At 47.9% G+C, this 21,670-nt stretch overlaps 1 protein-coding gene across 3 annotated transcripts in view; it reads left to right on the forward strand.

Moving 5' to 3' along the window:
* The first annotated feature begins 223 nt into the window (after window positions 1–223).
* LOC142774620 (beta-galactosidase-1-like protein) overlaps window positions 224–21,670 on the forward strand; it is a 128,160-nt gene continuing 106,713 nt past the window's right edge. Inside the window, exons 1-2 of one of the 3 annotated variants that reach the window (XM_075875201.1) lie at window positions 265–339; window positions 417–457. The gene's annotated coding sequence lies outside the window, so the exon portion shown is untranslated. Of the gene's footprint in view, window positions 458–21,670 lie in introns of all 3 variants that reach the window. The other 2 variants (XM_075875200.1, XM_075875199.1) reach the window with 2 other exon arrangements.

Below are 21,670 nucleotides of genomic sequence, written 5' to 3' on the forward strand. Positions count from 1 at the left end.
TTCAGCCGTTGGCAATGGGCGCAATTTGTCGCCGCGGGGAACAGAACACGTCCTATCGCCATGTGCAACGCCGCGTCGGAACTCCAGACCGTATTCTTGTGTCCGCGCATCCATGCGCATGCGCTTTGGCACCACCGCAACGCCGGGCAATCGACAGCGTGCAATGTTAGGCAATATTCGGCGCTTCTGGCGGCGCTGGCGTGACGAATCAGCCCTTGCCGATAAGGAACCCGATAGACATCGTGGCCAGTACCGCCACTGCTGCGCAGCAGTCGCAGACGTGTCTGGAGCTCGATCGTCACAGATGCCACGATGTAAGGTTTGTCTGGTACTAATGAGGTGCGTTTTTAATGAGCTGTTTGTCGAATTAGTTGTACTGATTCAGTGCACCTCCTGTTTCTTCTTGATGTTGGAAGATTTTCGAATGGATTTACGAATGGATGGATACATCGAAGTGGTAAGTTGGACGAGCGCTCTTTGCACGAGCTTGAGCATTAGCAATGACTTGGAAATGTGGATGATGCTTTTATTGTTGCGTATCACAACAGCCATCTATTGCAAAAAAAAAAAAATATGCGAGAGATTAGGAAGTTTTCGGGTAGCGTACGCAATGCTTTGCTTTAGCGTGTCGTGCCACTGCGCATGCATTGCACGTGAACCGCTTCCGCTAAGTGAAGGAAATAGAGAGTTTTTGAATAGCGTACGTTAGACTCACGGGCGTAGCGTTTGAGTATAAGTGTCATATGAATTTTAGAATAACGTTTGTACACCGAAAAAGACGACGCACGCTCGAGTTACCGCAAGGTGTTTTGCGGGCTTTGCTGACCGCGCGCAGTTTGAGAATATAGAGCTTTAGAATACCGTTTGCAAGCGCTGCGGGCATTGCGGGCGTCATATGAATATGAGTTTCAGAATAGTGTCTGCCCTGCTGCAAACCACATCGCATGGTCTCAGTGACACCGTAGCCTCGAAACCAGCGCTTGCGGGCCTCATGCGGGCCGCCACCGCCGCATGCAATTTCGGATTTTCTGCGTGCGGTCCGCGAACGCAAACGTCGGCTCGCGTTGCGACGCATGTGCAGTGCAGCGACCGCACCACAAGGGCTCGCGGTGCGATATTCTAAAACTTCCTATTAATTGCCGGCAGACTGCAGACGGTAACGACAGTTAGCGTTATGACGCATGCGCAGCGGCCACAACGCAAAGCTTTGCGGTACGCTATTTGAGAACTCGCTAATAACGGGCGACCATAAAGCCAGCTAACTTAGCGTACGCTATTCCGAAACTCCCTATTTACTCGCAAACGCTTTTTTTCGAGTCGACGGAACTGTTATAACGAGTGATGTGTTGGCTTTGATTTGATTGATTGATGTGTGGAGTTTAACGTCCCAAAACAACCATGATTATGAGAGACGCCGTAGTGGAGGACTCCGGAAATTTCGACCACCTGAGGTTCTTCAACGTGTTGGCTTTGGTCTGGAAGATTACGTGCTACAGTGCGGAAAATGACTAATTTTGCTTCGTGCTGCAAAAAAAAAAAAAAAAGGCAGCGTATCCACGGGGTGAATGATGGAGAATGGGGTGAAGCATCCGTCCTTCCATTCGTTCTTGCTTCCGTCCTTCCTGTGTGACCGTCCGTGCGTCCATCCGCCCGTCCGTGTAGGCGTCTGTTCATGCGCTTACACGTCCATCCGTGCGCCCATCTCTGCGTTCGTCCATGCATCCGCCCCTGCGTCCGTCCATGCGTCCATCCGTCCATGCAGCCATCCATGCGTCCGTCCATGCATATGCCTGTGTGTCCGTTCGTCCATCTAGTCAACACTCTGAGTACCACCATCTCGCATCTTTTCATCATATATTCCGCATATCGAAGCACCGCCATCCAGCGGACATTCCAAGGACTGAACGAGAGGAGGCACACGCACACTTTCTTACGGCTTGCGCTTCGTGTTTACTTCCCACCGTTAACCACCTCGTGTTCAGGTTATATAATAGTGCACTGTTTTGATGGCACTGTGGTACAACGCTCGCTAAACTTTTCTAAAACCAAGGAGGTTACGCCCAGCGAGTAGCAACTCTTTCTTGTCAGATAGTGCTCAATGTACATGCCAATGGCTGCTAATGGTGACTGAGAGACAGGAGAACTCGGCTTTTAGTTAACGCGCACGCTGTGAATTTTTTATTGTTCAACAACGCACAGAAGAAATCTCCCACCGGCACCGCATTGCAGGTCAAAGCGTAAGACATGTTATGCACTACTACGAGGGACGAACGGGTGAAAGAGACTCGCTCTTAAAAATATTCTTTTTCGAATCAAGCTGTGAGAAAAGGGTCGTGGTATTACAGTGAAGATAAGTGTGAGCGCGTTTGCATCCATGGAGACAGAGGTCAGGAGGTCATCAGAGGATGCATATTATCACCGGTGACGTAATCCTCTGAAAAATGCGATAGGTTCGCCAAATAAGCGTCAGTGTCAAGCTGACGGCTTGATTGGTATGTGGGGTTCAACGTGGGGCCTAAATCTATTGACGGTAACGAATGTTTGCCCATAGCCAGCTCGGGTTGGCTTCGCGGAAACATTTACACGCATTGCAAACGGCGCACCGTATTCCGGCCGTCTTCTCGTACTGTCGCAAGCATTCGCAACTTGTGAGTCGGAAATAGTAGTCCGTCATATGCGATTGACGAGTATGGGCCTTCAAGGAAGAGGGCTTGTAGCAGACTGCACTAAATTAAATAATTAGGTTGATTTTTAGAAGATAGGGGCGGTTTATATCTTAACGGTGGTGCACGAAAAGACGATACCACTAAATGAAGACCATCCTGCACCACCGTCGTATAGGATGGGTTACCAACTATAGTCCTATAGCGTGTGTGCTTCTCAAGGGATTTATACATGAAAAGCATAATGCCACGTAGATACACTAAATCGTTCGTGGGCCAAGGACCATATTCGAAGACTGTCACATACGGTGAATGGGTCGCTCTGCGTGTGGTGCATCCTGGAACGTCTATTGAACGAGAGCGACAAAGTCCCCGCACTTGTTCACCATCACACCAGTGCGCACACCAAAGGCGATATTATGGTGATCTTCACTATTTGGAACACGGCCCGATGGTTGCACTCCTTAGCGGCTGAACTTCTGAGTGGCGACGGAAGTAACGCACGCGCTACAAAGAAGGGGTGAACGGACTCGCCGGTTACTGAAATCTGAGCTGACTGTTCGCTTGTACAGTATTGCGGTGATTTTGAGCCTGATTTCGGGCACTCGCATGTGGTTCAGGCCGCAATGCACTTGTGTCATCAGAAACGGAGTGAGTGAAAAAAAAAACAAAGCTTGGCAACCCATTCTAGAATGATTGCATGCACCAAGGCACGGCATTGCCGAATGATGGAAATGATGGAAAGGCTGACAGTAAGATTGTTTTATACGCTGAAAGTCCTGACAGTGAAAAAGAAAAACTTGTTTTGCATGTGAAAATATGCAGTGCAATAGAACCGTTTAGTGAAGCCGTTATATCGAGCACGGTGTACCATGATAGCTCTGCGAATAACGTGACAATCGGCCAGACAGCGCCTCAATAATGTAAGGCATCATGTCGCGTTCTCTGTTGCTAAGGCATTCACTAGCTAGACTGTGGTATGTAGGGAGTGTAACAGCGACTGCGATAAGAGATTGATCACGTGGCATGACTGGAATGAGTAGGTGTTTCGGCTTATCTCGCTTTAGACGGTCGACGAAGATGGCGCAAGGTTTTCTTGCGAGCGTCATAGGGAACACCAAGGACAGTTTTTTGCTGCTTGCGCGGACAAAAGCTAAATGCGGGCCAGACGACGAGGTTTTCGTTAAAACCTCATGGCAAGTCGACATGCAGAACCCAGGTTCTTCCATTTGCAGCAAAAAAAAAAACAAAATCGAGTCGTGCCGCTGGTGTAATGTTCGTCTGGGCTGGTGAAGAAGGGATTTTGTTTAGGTATACGAACAGCGCGACGGACCCGGGCTGAGAAAGAATGTGACACACAAAGCTATACCCAATTTTGTCCTATACCATTTCACCGACTCTTCATGATCTTGTTTGGGTTGTATTTTCAGAAGCAGAAAAGCTATGAGTTTGCAACGACAATATTATGAAATGGGGTGATCGTGCATGGTCAAAGCACAACATGCGCACTTCGGAATACATTCTGAAACAATATGGCCAACCAACTTTTGCGGCCGCCCGTGAGAGTGAGGTGGATATGTGAGCCTGTCATTAACACGAGTATGAACTGTGGGCCTTTTGTCCGACGGGAATTTAGGCGTGTTTTTACATTGGTGCATTCTGATAGAGTGATAAGCAGCCAGAGTGTTTGACGAGATTTCGCACCTACTGCCACAGGCATCAATGCCCGCCGAAGATCGAAGCGCGACTGGACGAGGAGGGGAAATACCGAAATCTAGAATCTCAGTATAACTTTTTTTTCACGTTGTCGTAATTTATTATAGGTCAAAGTTAACTATAAATTTACTTTACGGTTTATCTGGTTAAATAATCGTTGACTGCCTGAATTTTTGGTTGAGTGCCATTAATTGGACGGGGGGGGGGGGGGGTAGGCGTATTGAGGCAGTGTATTTAGTTCGGTGCATGGTCAATGATGTATCGCTCATTTTTGCGTAGGGGTTTCGTACGTACCTTTTTTGTTTATTTGATCATCATCACCATCATCATCATCGTCATCATCATCCTGACTACGTCCACTGCAGGACAAAGGCCTCTCCCATGTTCCGCCAGTTAACCCCGTCCTGTGCTTGCTGCTGCCAATTTATACCCGCAAACTTCTTAATCTCGTCTGCCCACCTAACCTTCTGTCTCCCCCTAACCCGCTTCCCTTCTCTGGGAATCCAGTTAGTTACCCTTAATGACCAGCGGTTATCCTGTCTACGCGCTACATGCCCGGCCCATGTCCATTTCCTCTTCTTTATTTCAACTATGATATCCTTAACCCCCGTTTGTCCCCTAACCCACTCTGCTGTCTTCTTGTCTCTTAAGGTTACACCTACCATTTTTCTTTCCATTGCTCGCTGCGTCGTCCTCAATTTAAGCTGCATCCTCTTAGTTTGTTCATGTGATGTTGACTGGCCAGACATTTCAGAGCGGAACTAGCTCACAGAATGTGTAAAGAGCCGCTCCTGTGACAGCCCAGCTTCGCTGTCGTACGGCCGGCGTGCCCCTCGTTTTTGCTGATGGTGAATGCGACGCTCTAAGCAACGGCACGTTGTAGTCTGCGGTTGCAAAAGTGATATTCTCGAGGCTAGTGCCTCGCTGCAGTGGTTTTAGAGGATTGACCAGCGTGAAATTTCGAACTATTGTGCTCATGAACAGTAGTGCTGATATTTCTTCGGCAAGTGTTTAAGTGTATAGTGCAAGTACAATATTTGCTCTATAAAACAACTTCACTTCCTCATTCTTTCTTCTCTGTCTCCTTTTCTCTCGCGCATACAATTGGCGAGACATAAGGTGCAATAAAATCACGTATTTATAACGGCACGTAAAAGTGAGCAATTAAGCCCGCTGCGGTGGTCTAGTGGCTAAGGCACTCGGCTGCTGACCCGCAGATTGCGGGGTCGAATCCCGGCTGCGGCGGCTGCGTTTCCGATGGAGGAGGAAATGTTGTAGGCCTGTGTGCTCAGATTTGGGTGCACGTTAAGAAACCCCAGGTGGTCGAAATTTTCGGAACCCTCCACTACGGCGTCTCTCATAATCATATGGTGGTTTTGGGACGTTAACTCCCACATATCAATCAAGTCGGCAGCTGTGAGTTATTTACTTTGCCATTTATTTCATTCTCAAGGAACCAAAAACAAGACGTTTCGCAGAACCCGACTTTTGACTCTCATAATTATATGGTGGTTTTGGGACGTTAACCCACATATCAAGTGAGCAATTGAGGAAATTTTCAATTTCGCGCCGTGTAGGGCAAATGCACGACGTCGCTACCACTTCCGGTTGCGAAGTCATATTTTATTTTATATTTATTCTTAGCTGTTAGTTGTCCCCTCCATACGTAGATGGCAACGGCATTAACGAGCCGTCAACTGCTGGATCTGTGGCTTTCAATGGAAGTAACGCTACCAGTTCAGATATACTTTGCTATCAGTTCTGCTGCATCATGCGCAGCCTGCAGTTGCCAATATAACGACAGCGATAACCCTATGTTGTGCCCACAAATCGCCACACTCGGCATTTAGGTCTAGAATGTGCGTCCAGGAAGGCCAGCGAGACGAGAAAGGTTCGTGCTGAGGCGCAAGTAGTCTATACGATTTCACTCTGCAGTGTAGCAGGAAGAGTCGCCATAAACGTGAAAGACAATTTGATTGTGCTCAGATTTGTTAGTCTAATGCTTCGGGCTTGGTATGTAAAAAGAGCGCAAAAATGGGGACAAGGGACTGAAGCAGAGGCGACACAGGTGCTGAACTGGCAACTAAACCTTTATTGGAAGGCACACGCGCATATATAAAGCAGCTGACCTATATATAGTCACGTGTCACACCAACGCCACACCATGGCGTGTGCTGCTTGATGTATGCGCGTGTGACTTCTAACAAATTTCAGTTGAGAGTTCAGCGCTTGTGTAGTCTCTTTTTTAGTCCTTGCTTTTATTTTGGCGCTGTTTTTCAATCCCAAGCATAAATGACGAACTAGCTTGACTGTCTCTTCTAATGGTTAATAGATCGTCATGCTGGTCGGATGTTGCTGCAGCTTACGGGCTGGAGTGTAAAAGCTGCGAAGTTAGTCCGATGGAGACGTCTCCGGTATAGCGTTCTTCTTTCTTCGAGTTCACACTACTGCTTAGCGGTTTCTTTTGAGTGTACTTATGTGTAACTATTTTACTCTACTTTATAACTCTACTTTGTGACTTTCTTATCGGCCGCCACACGTGTCTCACAACCAATGAAACCAACTGACAGTTAAGTCAAGGAAAGTATGGGGGACATTATTTGTTCTCTTTAATCACAGTGCAATGATTTTCGACCTATATTGAAAGTGGACTAAGGTTGCGGCTTTCCCAATGATGGTAAGAGTGCACTTTGTTTAGTTTTATTTCTTTCAGTTTAGGTCATGATCGTCAAACTTCATTTAAGAACCAACAAAAACCCCTATCTTGTCTGATCAGCTGTGTTTAACAATGAACGAGCGCATAGAAAAAAAATCCGTTTCTTTCGGAAAGTCACATGTGTGTGTGTGTGTGTGTGTGTGTGTGTGTGTGTGTGTGTGTGTGTGTGTGTGTGTGTGTGTGTGTGTGTGTGTGTGTGTGTGTGTGTGTGTGTGTGTGTGTGTGTGTGTGTTTAGAGGGATAAGAAAGGTGCGTGTAGGGTCATAATGCAATGCGACGATATCTATATAATGCAATACACATTATTATACACAGCGGCCTGCCTAAAAAAATCGTCTCGAACGCCTAGCCAGAATATTCACTTTGTCTCCCAACCGCTTTTCCAACAGTTTGAATCACTCTTCACGAAAACAGAGGGAAGCAAAGAAATAGAGAAGCCGCAAACATCACTGCAGCAAAAGGTACACGTCTCCCCCATCTCTATGCTGACCGCATCACTTACGCAGCGACGCGTCCGTCTCAAGGCACTCGCGTGGACGCGATTTCCGTTCCTATATATCGCATAAATGCAATGGCATCGGCGAGACCACTGCTTGATGGCGTATAGGCGTATGATACCGTGGGAGCCGGCGCACGCTCGTAACACGAGAAGAAATGATAAAACGCGAAAGCTATGTGAACGATTGGGGTCGCGGTCTTCCTTCCGACGCGTACGGTTCTCGGTTCGGAAACGTGCTTTCTGATGGAAGCACGTCGAGGCATACGAAAGGGAATACCAAATGGCGTCCTACAGCTCTGTGTCGGCAGCTATAAAGAGCATTTTTAAACCACGTACACGGCAGTGCACTCAGCGATGATGAGAGCAAGTGGGGTGGTGCGCCTTCGGCTCACACTATAGCGTTGCCTTGAGGTATATATACTCGGACTTTCACTAACTTAGGCTGACGAAGGATGGCATGGCGAACGCCTTCCTACCAAACCAAAATTAGTATATTTTGCGTAGTGGGTACCCTGCACGTGTGCTTGTAGCAGATACTGTTTAAAGAAGGATCTAAAAGGCTGCTCTTCCAGCTTTATTTGTGACTTGGCTGCGTTTTCTGCGCAAGCCAGGAGGTATTTTAAGAAGCTGACAAAATTACTTTCACCTCGTTCCTTTCACGTGCTTTTTTTGTTTTTTTAGCCCATGTAATACGCCATGTATGTACGAGATGACAGCCACCTTTTTTGTGTTATTTGCTGTATCCACTGTCCGCTTAGCCTTTGCCTGAAATATACGAAAGCACTTTTTCGCAGACCTATATAGTTAGCATTCTTATTCCTAACTTCAATGATTGATACGTGGGGTTTAACGTCCCAAAAACACCATATGATTATGAGAGACGCCGTAGTGGAGGGCTCGGAAATTTCGACCACCTGGGATCCTTTAACGTGCACCCAAATCTGAGCACACGGGCCTACAACATTTCCGCCTCCATCGGAAATGCAGCCGCCGCAGCCGGGAATCGAACCCGCGACCTGCGGGTCAGCAGCCGAGTACCTCAGCCACTAGACCACCGCGGCGGGGCGAAGCCGATAGGTCTCACCGGTCAATGTATTTGCCCCTTTGACGTATTCCCTGTCGTGACCAGAATGAAAAAAAAGAGAAAACATTGCCTTTCCATTTGAACCAACAACCACTATCGATCATCCGTTTCAGAAGAGGTCGTTTATCATAAAACAAAGGAACAGGCTCATACATGGCAATACCCAGGGTTCTTGAAAGAAAACATTTTTTACGTCGCTCCAGTCGGCATTGAAAGATGACGAGAAACTTAATCTGTTTTCTGTGTTTCTTTGTTTTTTCTTGGCCTTGTTCATCTGCCTTGAAGCCGAGGAAATTGTCAACGTTACTACGGATATACATCGAAGTTGGGAAATCCCAATCCATCTCTTTCAAAAATAATGGAACACAGTTCTTCGAAAACGCAGGCACCTTGACATGTACTCTGAAATCTTCGAGAATTGCGGAACGTCTTTTTTTAGTTTTGTTTTCGTTTGCCGTGTTGTGCTTCTCATGCGTCGCAAGTCTGCTGTCAAACGGAATATAAAACTATATTATGCGACACTTTCGTGAAACAGAAAGTTACGTACATTTTCGAACAGTTAGAGATCGGCCTTTGCTGTATATATATACTCCACCAATCAGTCATCGATAATTTAGCGACTATGTCAAGCGAGGAATAATTCCCCCCATCCTCCTTCATACGTCCACGGTGTACTCTTGAGATCACGCAAAGTCTAACTACAGTAGACGGCACTCGAAAGAGCGGGAGATATTAGTAGCGCATTAAGTGCATCATCATTTAATATCGCCTTCACAGAGATGGGAACCGAAGCTTCCAATTTACTTGGAATTCGCATAAAATCAATGCCAGCTGCCAGAGGGTAAACGCTATTTTCCAATACTGAGTACACATTAGTGGGGCGTTTTAAATGCGAATATAAGAATCGGTATATTTTTAAAAAAGTGCAGGGCACTTTCCGTGGTACGTTGTGGATTCGTTTGGATTGTCCAGCTTCGATTGCATTCCAGCGCTGCGCGTTTTAGATTCTAGCACTGTGCACGCTGCCGTTCACCCTGTATTTTCACTATTTCTGACAACGCGGAAGTTCTGGCGTATTCTATAGGGCGTGGCTTTTGTGGAAGACATATGTCAAGTTCTGGAGAGGTGTACGCAAACAATGTTGATACCGTAATGCTTGCAATATTTGCGATCATTAGCGACGCATTTCGATAAACCGGGACTGTTTTTTTTTTATTATTTTCGGCCGAGTGCGCAGGCCCGCTCGTTTGAACATTCTGGGCCCAACCAAATGTTCCTGCGCGCCACAGACGCAGTCTCTTAAGGGCTCCGCTTTGACAGCAGGGGGTCGCACAGGGAGCTGGTCCGATCATCATAGCGAGTCGACGTCCGGCTAATGGTTTGGGGTTGCGAGTTTGCCGACCTCTATTAGCAAGTAGCCAGATGGTCGCTAATTGGGAAGCTTTTTTGGGGGGAGGCTTGTGTGAGTCGGTTTCCTTGCCCGTCGCTGAACGTGCCTCTTTCCCGCTAATGATATTCTTGCACGTGCCGCTAGCTGTAGCTTTTGCTCGGATTCGGGAAGTCTTTTTGCTAGTTGCGAGACTGCAAAGGCATAACGTCGCCAAGAGCGGAAGGCACATTGACAGATTCTGCAACGGGTGTTGCGTCGCGAGTACATATGCAAGGGCGAGTCAGTGTGGAGGGGGTGATGTTGCGAGTGCCCGGCGCACTGATCGTAAAAGCCTTATTAAAAGGGTGTCTGGATCAGGAGGGCAGTGCTGGGGTTTTGGGGTTAAACTTCGCCCTTCTCTTTATAGATTTTATAATACCGCTGTAGCGCTCGAGCACATTGACACAATTAATGCACATGAAGAGAGTGACATAAAGCACTCCTTCTTCACAGAATTTCGGAATTGTGTATATATATTGTGAAGAGTAAAAAGAATACGCCAAAAAGTATGAATAACGCTTAAACATGCTAGACATTTCGACTACCGCACGAAACACTGTTCAGGAACATGGCGAGTAAGACCCTCCTACGGGAGCCGTCAAATCTTTCATATCAAATTTTTTTTTCGTATGTGGTTTGCGCTATCTTTTTGTCTTTGGCCATGAATACTTTGAACTAGCGCACTTCCGACTCCAGTCCTTCGTCAGACATATGATTTCAAGTTTGTTTTGAGATTCATTGGTATGTGATGTTTAACGTCCCTAAACCACCATATGATCATGAGAGACGCCGTAGTGGAGGGCTCCGGAAATTTCGACCACCTGGGGTTCTTTAACGTGCACCCAAATCTGAGCACACGGGCCTACAACACTTCTGCCTCCATCGGAAATGCAGTCTCCGCAGCCGGAATTCGATCCCGTGACGTGCAGGTCAGCAGCCGAGTGCCTTGGCCACTAGACCACCGCAGTGGGGCAGTTTGTTTAGAGGGATTGTATGTCGCGTAAACGCCATAACTAGTGAATACATTTATGTACACCGTACACTGATATCATTTCAATCGCTCAAGCCATTTTAATGAAGTAGAAATATTTCCGGAAGCCGGTCTGGTCGGGAAATGACATCGTAAAATTTGAAAGAGCACCCACACAAAAAATAAGGCAAACATTTTGGCTCTCCTAACTGGAGCATTCAGGCTTCGTTGTGAACGAAGGTGCTCTGCCGAAAGGACGATGACGTCAGGCAGCTCCTGATAGCGTTTGCCCGTTAATACCACTGTCACTGCCTCTTGTATTGTTGACCTTTTCTTAGATCAGGAATGCCGGCCGTATACGGGCTTGCTGCTTAGTTCATGCGACGGGCTGATATGGCCCACTGTGTAAACTGAAAATGCCGCGAAGCAATCGCGCACCCTCAGTGTTAGTGCACCCGCTTGCAGTGCGACAAAGCAGCCTTCTCAGACACACGAGGCAAGCTGGACAGCCAATCTATTACAGAATACAAAATTCTATAGTGCACTGACATACCCAGACTTCAACGCGAGGAGCTCTGAGACCTTTCCGCGGTTTATTAGAGAAACCACTGAATAACACATTCTGACTGTTCACTGATTATCTTATTCTGTTGCTTTTGGACAGTGATGTGTCTGATGACTTTGTAGCATTGTTACATACTTTGTCCTCTTTTTTATCATTTGGCACCACGTCTCCCCTTTTGAGCAGAAGATAGACAACCAGAAATTTCTACAGGCTTACTGCCCTTGTTTCTTTCCTCTGATTTCACTCTTTCTTTCTCGGTGCCTCTTCTCCCTTCGGTCTGTCTATTAGCACTCAAGACGTTGGCAATCACAAGCAACTACAGCAGAAAATGAAGGCACTCATGCCAGACAACTGGTGCTTTGACTTTAAATTTTGGTTTATTGGGGCCCTACACAACGACTCAGAGTGAGACGAATAGCGGAGGGACTACTAGAAAGGCAGAAGGTATATATCAATAGTGTGAGGTTAGAGTTAACGTTTAATGTTTATCTGTATTGTATCAAGAACTTTCACGATGTGAATTGCTGCCATTAAGGGTAATTTTCAACTCTTTCCTTGTGATGCCCTCATTCGGGGTTGCGCTGTTAGAGAAACCGAAGTGCGTGCCATGTCCAGAGGCGACTAAGTTTAAATTCGCCGCCTCTTTTCGGTAACTTCTTTCAAAGTACGTGGTGAAATCAGACCTTCGAGCATTCACGTCCGCGTGAAGAGACGTGCTGTCGTTAAGTTCTTCTGATTAGTAAGTAGTAACCGATAAAAGTGTGATACATTAGGAACGCTGTGGCGATTGCCAAACTTGCAAGCGTCTGCAGCTAGGCCGAACTCTGTGCGGTGTTAATTGATGAATAGCTTGTATTTTTTTCAGCAATCTAGTGAACGTTTCGTGCCGTACAAAAAAAAAAGATGTTAGGAGCACTCAGAGAAAGTTTCACAATGTCGGAAGAATAAGAGCACTGCTTTCAAGATAAAATGATGTTGCGTTGTAAGAACGCTGGCTGCTATAAGCGTTTGCTCCGCAAGTTTTAAAATCGCCGTCTTTCAATTCATTATACAGGATGAACACTAGAAGTGAGTGTGCCGTGCTTCTATCTCGTGCTTGTTTGTGAAATAATAAAGCTACAAAGCAGCAATGTTCACTATAAACTTCTTTAAAAGCATTTTCTTTTTCATTTATTCTGACTACACACTGCCACTGCAGCTATGGATCAACTCTTGCGCGTTGAGCAATCTGATTAATTCGAAGACTTTCTCGAAAAGCATTCTGCTTCACTTATCTCCGCATCTGCAGCGTTAGAATGACGAGCAAAAAAGACTTACGTCTCTTTGTGTTTTTTTTTTGTTTTTTGCTGCGAATATTCGAGAGATGCACGAAGGAAATGCACACGAAGATGTATAGACGGCTGGATTGCCTAGACGAAGTTTAATGCAACGCGTACATTTTCGGAGACCCTGTGAAGCAACCGCGACTATACAAAACTAAGACATTACGGACGGTCCACCGAGTGACGCTGAAACTGTGATTTTAAACTTCTGCGATAGCGTAGAGATCGAAGCGTATACACGTACGCACAGGAAAGGCGAAGTTGGGAGGGGCACCCTCCTCCTCCTCCTCCTCCTCTGATCATTGAAGGGAACGACTAAATTTGCCTCATACTTTTATTGAGTGGGAGCTGTGCGATTATTGGTAAAGTTTAAATGGGGCCCAGCAACAATTTCCTAAACAATGATCGAATGGCTTCATTGTAGGATTTTATTGTCGCCAGGCTGCCACATAAATCTCTCAAGTATGAGCGGAATGGACTCTCTGCACAATTCGCAAGTGCGTTTCTCTGCTCTGCATATCTAAACAAGTAATGGCGGCACCTTTTTGCTTTAAGCGGAGACGCGGTCCCAGTTGAACGTGCTGGAACCTGTCTATTGCGAGTGCTTATATCAAGAGAGGCTTCTCAACATTTTCCACGTCATGGTGTAACTAAACTGGGCTTGAACAGGCTATCTGCGCTAAACGGCGAACCATCACTACGTTTTCAAACTGCTTAGAAGAAAAGCTAACTATACAATTTTGAAAATTGTCTGTTGCAGAGATTTATCATACGCTTCAAGCACTTTTTCTCTCCTTTAGTAGTACTAGCGAGCACGCTGAAAGCTACTCATGAGGGGCGGGGTGGGGGGTGGTATGATAAGAGGACAAAAAATAAGCCAGTTCTTCAGCGCGCGTACTGAATTGGAGTACTTTTTTTTTTCTTCGAACGTGGGGCTTACTTTAGATTTGACCACGAGCTTGCGTTCGGGTACGTGGAGGCATCTCGCGGCGACCAGGGTTACTATGCACCTCACGATGTTCCAATCAGCCAACGGCGGTGTGTTTTGGGTTGATGGCGCAGTCATTCGGGTTTATGGCGCCATTTAGCGAGAGAACAGAGGGTGATTTCAAGCCGACTGTGAAGACTAATTTAAATCGCAGGCTGTGTGTTGTAATATGGTGTCTTGTTCGAGTGTCCTCAGGAGCCTCGACTATCAATATGCAGTGCTTTCTGACCAAGCTGCAAATTTCTTTGCAGGGATCTTTTACCGTGCTTAGTTATGGCTGTCTGATGTTTAGACAATATTTGTGGCATAGAATACCTGCTATTTCACACCAATAAATACTTACTTTCCCACCTTTACCACAGGAAAGCCGGGTACCAAAGACAAGCCGTTGTGAGAACCACCGTGCGGGTCGATTTTTATATCTACAACGGTTAAAGAGCTTTTTTCCTCGTTTTTTTTTCTACGCGTCTCCATCAACCAGGAGAGTGAGAAAACTGTGGTCATGTCGTTATTGTTAGCCGCGGTTGAGTGTGCGCTGCTTTAACTGCAATGTTGTTTTAGCACATGGATGTTTTAATATATTGATTTGATTTCCGCCCACGTAAGAGCGACAAACAAGACTTTGTTCAGCCTCAACTTTTTTTAGTCAGAATATTCACGTGATGGAGCTTTCTAAGCCACTTAATAAAATGAAAGTAATAATGAAGTTGGGCATTTAAAGGACTAATACAGCTACATAACTTAACTCGTGCGCCTTAAACGGAAAAATTTTAATGCATCATATACGCTGTTAATTTAGTGTAACGGCAATCTACGTGCTGTCACTAACAAAAATGTTGAATTATAGTTTGCAAAAGAGCATAAAACGTGGTCGGAAGCGGGCTTAAGAAAGGTTCATTCGCTATATCGCGTCGCAGTGAATAATAGTTTTTCCAACATATTGTTACGGAGCTCGCAAACACACGGAAGAGAGGAATGAGCGTATTTCCTATATTTACATGCCAAAGTGACCCTTCAGAGCTGCCAGTCTCTCGCGCGGCGAGTCCACTTCTTTTTCATCGAACTGTTGTCCACGACGGTAGAGCCATGCCCACTGCCTCGTAATATCACCCCCGGCGAACAAAGCGCCGTCACGGCGCCCCTAAGTCAATCAGGACTGGCAGTATAGTAGGGCTTTAGGCGCGACACATGAACAACATCAGTAGATGGTGTAGCAGAGGATGAGTGCGGTTGAACGGGAGTGATGAGGTAGTCGACGTCGGTGACCTTGCGGAGAACTTTGTAGGGTCCTGTGTATCGTGGGAGGAGCTTCTCGCACAAACCTTCACGTCGATACGGCGTCCAGAGTAGGACAAGAGAGTCATCAGGGTAGTCAACGTCGCGGTGCGAGTCATCGTAGCGGACTTTTTGTGCGGCCTGAGAAGCACTGAGCCGAGTGTGCGCGATTTGGCGAGCGACGCGGGCTCGAGAAGCAGCGTCCTGCGCATACACCGTTGGTTGGATAGTAGCAGAAGGAAGGAGTGTGTCGAATGGCAACGCAGGGTTGCAGCCGTACAAAAGAAAGAATGGAGAGTAGCCGGCGGTGTCATGTCTTGACGAATTATATGCAAATGTAACGTAGGGGAGCATTGCGTCCCAGTCACGGTGGTCAGCAGAGACGTACATAGACAACATGTCTGTAAGAGTTCGGTTGAGACGCTCCGTGAGACCGTTAGTCTGGGGATGGTAGGCAGTAGTAAGGTGATGTTCGGTAGAGCAGCTCCGGAGGATTTCGTCGATAACTTTTGCGAGGAAGCAGCGGCCCCGATCCGTCAAAAGCTGGCGCGGAGCTCCATGCCGCAGAATGACGTCATTTAGGAGAAAGTCTGCGACGTCTGTAGCGCAGCTAGTTGGCAATGCACGAGTTATCGCGTATCTGGTCGCATAGTCGGTTGCGACAGCGATCCACTTGTTGCCTGACACGGACGTCGGGAAAGGTCCGAGCAAGTCGAGGCCGATGCGGAAGAATGGTTCCGGGGGAATGTCGATAGGTTGGAGCAGGCCAGCCGGACGGAGAGCAGGACGTTTCCGACGCTGGCAGCGCTCGCAAGCAGCGACATAACGGCGCACAAATTTATACATGCCAGGCCAAAAGAACCGTTGCCGCACGCGGTGATAGGTGCGTGAAAAACCCAGGTGTCCCGCCGTCGGTGCGTCATGCAGATGTTGAAGAATAGTGGCACGCATGTGTTGGGGAATAACTAACAAATATTCCGGGCCATCAGACTTCATGTTGCGACGATACAGAATGTCGTTGCGAAGGACATATTGACGGAGAGAAGGGTCGGAATGTCCTGAAGATACTCGCTGAATGACCTTCTTGAGGGTTGCGTCCCGGCGCTGCTCTGTGCCGATGTCGTGCAAATCAGATATGGCGAGCACACAAGAATCGCCTTCATGGACAGCGAGGCTAGCAGGGTCCACCGGATAACGCGAGAGACAATCAGCATCTTGGTGCAACCTGCCCGACTTATAAATTACGTCGAAGTTATACTCCTGGAGACGTAGAGCCCAGCGACCTAGGCGACCAGTTGGGTCCTTGAGCGACGACAGCCAACACAGAGCGTGGTGGTCCGTAATAACTGAAAACTCGCGGCCATACAAGTAGGGGCGAAATTTCGCTACAGCCCAGACCAACGCAAGACACTCGCGCTCTGTTATCGAATAGTTTCGCTCAGATGTGGAGAGAAGGCGGCTGGCATACGCAATAACACGCGTTTGGCCTCCCTGGTGTTGAGCGAGGACGGCGCCGATTCCGTGAGCACTGGCGTCTGTGCGTACTTCAGTCGTCGCAGACGGGTCAAAGTGAGCCAGTATTGGTGGTGAAATGAGCAGGTCGATCAGCGTGGAAAACGCAGCTGCTTGGTCTTGGCCCCACGAGAAGGGCACGTTCTTTTTGAGAAGATCAGTTAGTGGTCGTGCAATTGTAGCGAAATCGCGTATAAAGCGGCGGAAGTACGAGCATAAGCCCACAAAACTCCGAACATCTTTGGTTGAAGAAGGCAGAGGGAAATTCTTGACAGCGCTAATCTTGTCAGGGTCAGGTCGGACGCCAGCAGCACTTACAAGATGACCAAGGATCGTGATTTGTTGTCGGCCGAAATTGCACTTTTTCGAGTTCAGCTGGAGTCCTGCTCGACGAAAAACGGCTAAAATGGTCGACAAACGAGTTAAGTGAGTTTCAAATGTTGGGGAAAAAACAATCACATCGTCGAGGTAGCAAAGACAGATGGACCATTTATAACCACGAAGAAGAGAGTCCATCATGCGTTCGAACGTTGCCGGGGCGTTGCACAGCCCAAAAGGCATAACCTTGAACTGATAAAGGCCGTCCGGTGTGATGAAGGCAGTCTTTTCTCGGTCTAAGTCGTCGACAGAAATTTGCCAGTAGCCCGAACGCAGATCAATAGATGAGAAGTATCGCGCGCCATGAAGGCAATCAAGGGCGTCGTCGATTCGTGGCAGCGGATATACGTCCTTGCGGGTTATCTTGTTCAAGGCACGGTAGTCAACGCAAAATCTCCAGCTGCCATCCTTCTTTTTCACTAAAACAACAGGTGACGCCCATGGACTTGAAGAGGCCTCTATGACTCCTTTGGAGAGCATTTTCTCGACTTCTCGTTGTATGACCTGGCGTTCGGACTGGGAAACACGATACGGTCGCCGTCTAACAGGATTAGCATCGCCGGTATGTATTTGATGACGCACGAAGGACGTTTGCCCTAAAGGGCGGTCATCGAAGTCGAAAATATCTCGGTAGGTAGTCAGAACGTGGTGAAGTTGCGCCAACTGACAGGGCAGAAGATCAGGGGCGATCATCATCGTGATTTCGTCGCTAGGTGCGTTTGCTCGGCTGGCTGCAGTAGGGGACGAACAGTCTTCAGGGTCCAATGCCACGATGCTACATGCATCAAGTGGGGAAACGTGGGCTAACGAAATGCCTTGCGGGAGAACTTGGGTCGAACTACTGAAGTTAAGGAGCGGAAGCTGAACGTAGTTGTCCACAATAGTCACGATTGTATGCGGCACAGCAACACTTCGAGCCAAGAGCACATCCACCAATGGAGACACTATGTAGTCACCGTCAGGAAGAGCTGGTGATATCGTTAAGGCAACACACGTGGTGGCTTGCGGTGACAGCCGAACATAATCAACAGCGCACAAGCGGTGTGACGGTGAGGACGGCACAGGTCCAAGTCGAGGCAGTTCAAGTTGAAGAACGCCGGTTGCACAGTCGATGAGAGCAGCATGGGTGGACAAGAAATCTAAACCAAGAATTAGGTCATTTGGGCACTGCTCAATAACTGCAAAGAGAACAGATGTGGGGTGATCGGCGATAGTGATGCGTGCTGTGCACATTCCTGTGATGGCAAGACTTCTTCCGTCGGCGACACGAATAACGCCAGGGGCAGCCGGTGTGAGCACTTTCTTCAGGCGGCGACGAAGTCGGGCACTCATCACAGAAATATGCGCCCCAGTGTCAACAAGTGCAGAAACAGTCAGGCCGTCAACGTCGACGTCGATCAAATTTCGTCGTGTCGGCAGTACAAGGAGAGGATTTGAGGTCGGTACCGAGGATGCAGCTTCACCTCCAAGAGCTGCACCGCTTAGTTTCCCTGGTGAGAATTGAGCGGGGAGGTCGGGCGTCGTCGTAGAGGAGAAGGGGACGACGGGCGACGTCCTGGCGGCGAACGAGACTGGTGACGTCGAGGCGACGGTGAGCGGCTGTGCTGCGTATCAGGGGCATCGCAGGCGTAGGAATCGACGGGCAGAGGCCGGCGGTAGTTGTCGGCGATCGGCTCAGGAGGTTGGAAACGACGGTAGCTATCGGTGCGGCGAGCAGTGTTATACTGGTTTCGGGACGAAGACCAATGGTTGTGGCAATACCGTGCGACGTGACCTATGCGGCGGCAGTTAAAGCAGATCGGCCGATCATCCGCAGTTCTCCATTCGGCCGGATTGCGAGAGCGTGGATAAGACCTTTCTTGGGGTGGTGACCTGGGGCGAGGCGGCGACCTTGAACGGAAGCCAATTGGTCGAGACTGAGCAACGGCGCAGACATCGAAGCCCAAATTGCTCAGTTCTTCCCGCACAATCGACTGTACCAAGCAAACCTGAGGTACTTGCAAATCGACGTGGCCGTTGGCGGGAAGAGTAGGTGTAATTGCTTCGATTTCCCGCCGGACAATTCGCGTAATTTCAGACGCTGGTGAAGACTGCCGATGGGAGGACAGTCCATCTTCGCAGGAGGACGTCGCTGCGGTGTTCGGCAGTCGAGTAAATGATCTTGAAATCCGCCTGCTTTTGGCCAGTTCAAAACGCCGGCATTCCTCAATAATTTCGTCGACGGTCGCACAGTTCCGGCACATTAGCAGGTTGAACGCGTCGTCCGCTATGCCCTTGAGGACGTGGCCAACCTTGTCAGACTCCGACATGTCGTTGTCAACTTTACGACATAGAGCCAGCACGTCCTGTATATATGAGATATACGGCTCTGTGGACGTCTGAGCACGTATAGACAACTCCTTCTTTGCAGCCGCCTTTCGACCGATGGGCTTCCCAAATAAGTCGCGAAGCTTTTCCTTGAAGGTGTCCCAACTGCCGATCTCCTCCTCATGGTTCTCGTACCAGACTTTGGCCGTGCCTTTCAGGTAAAACAGCACATTGGCCAGCATAAGAGTCGGATCATACCGGTTGAGAGCACTGGTGCGTTCGTAGTCGGCTATCCAGTCGTCGACATCAACTTGGTCCGTACCGCAGAACGTTCCAGGATGCTTCGGATGCGTCAGCACGTACGTGGGTGGGGGTGGGGCCAGTGGAGGCGTTGCCGTGGATGGTGCGGGCGTCGCCGAAGCCGATGGAGAGGTGGCCGTGGGATCAGTCCCGTGTTCCATCACGGAAACTCCGATTTGACGACCACTGCGGAGCTCCGTTGTATGGCGCTTCGTTACCCAGCACTCCCACCAATTTGTTACGGAGCTCGCAAACACACGGAAGAGAGGAATGAGCGTATTTCCTATATTTACATGCCAAAGTGACCCTTCAGAGCTGCCAGTCTCTCGCGCGGCGAGTCCACTTCTTTTTCATCGAACTGTTGTCCACGACGGTAGAGCCATGCCCACTGCCTCGTAATAATATAGTTAAACCCGAATGGCTGCTTGGACGCATTAATTACTACTTACGAAATATAATATAGCGCAAAAACTATCGACCATATAGAAAGACGTAAAGATGCTTTTAGCAAAAAAAAGTTGTCAAGAGTCTTTTTGTGTGTAATGTACTTGTTCCATTGGTTTATGCTTCCTTACAGGAGTAAAGGCATTCCTCTGGAAACAAGTTAACTTTAAGCTATGCTGAACGGAAGACCCCAAAGGAAAGCTAGAGGTTGAGAAGGGTCAGTCGATATTGAGAGGAAAGTATTGAAACGATGCCTGCAGAAGGGCGTGGAAATAAGATTTCAAGGCTCTACTTCCCACCACAAGAAAATCATTCAAACTATCGAGAGACCATTCAGCTAAAGAAAACATGAGAGCAGAATCGATGCGTTTGATGCATTCTGGCGCTTCTATTGAGAGCTTTGTGGGCTTATTGCTCCGACACTTATCGCACATAAACGTTATAAAGAGAGCACGCTTGTTTATGTATTTGTTTATTGTATTCATGTTTCCCGCCTACATACTCATTGATCACAGTTCGAACTTCATCTGGTTCCTTCACAGCGCAGCCCTTCTGAGCGTCCCGATATCGATTGTGTGAGGAATTGTCGACACTAGCTCGCAAGTTGCCAAAGTTTCTCCAATAAGCCCTCGGTCGTTACGTGCTTATAGCGTGATCGTAACGTTTGTTTTTGTGTTTTTTTTAATTCATGAGCTTTAGATGTTTCATCAAACTGATTCTTGGCAGTGATGTGAACACGAGGGATGTTAAAATCCATCGCCGTGTGTGGATGCCACCAGATGACGTCATCAGGTCACACATAGCAAAATAGGGATGACGTCACAAAACGTTTTCACGTCATCACATGGCGTAACCCTTTAGAGGCAGAAAGCTCGCAATTGAATCGATCCCCCTTTCGGGGGGAGCGATTCAATTGACTGAGAAGTAAAGGAAGATCGCCATCGCCTTCAAGTCGCCTTCGACGAATGCATTAGGGACTGTATCATTTCGTTTTTCGCTCAGTCATACTCCTGCGTGGTTTTATTCGAGGTTTCGATACACTGCTTCATTACGTATGCGCACTCGTAATGCTAGGTGACGCGTGTGACTTTATTTCTTGTGCGCACGTCTGCCATCGTCGGCCTTGTTCAGCCGCACGATTACTTTGAAATAAATCGTTTAATGGCTGAGACAGCGCTTACCCTGTGCATGCTCTATATCTTCTACGCCTTCGTGTTTAGGTCTGCATCAGTTAAGCAAATATGCCAGCTGGTCAAACTTTCCATGCAACTTTTGTCTTCAAGGAGGCATGCTAGCGTGTTCAGTGCATAACTTGTATCCCCTCCCCTAAACCAAACACCAAAGGAGGAAAGGGCAAGTTCAAAACAGTGGTGGAGAATGGGGGGGGGGGGGGAAGCAGGCTACATTCGGTAGTGCGGTCTATCTTTCGAGTCATTTTTCACGGGAGCCAAACTGGAGCTATCGTCGGCCAAACTAGTAAAGGTCATTCCAAAGACAAAATT

Source organism: Rhipicephalus microplus, chromosome 10 (assembly GCF_043290135.1).
Source record: "Rhipicephalus microplus isolate Deutch F79 chromosome 10, USDA_Rmic, whole genome shotgun sequence".
In the NCBI taxonomy this organism is placed as follows: Eukaryota; Metazoa; Arthropoda; class Arachnida; order Ixodida; family Ixodidae; genus Rhipicephalus; species Rhipicephalus microplus.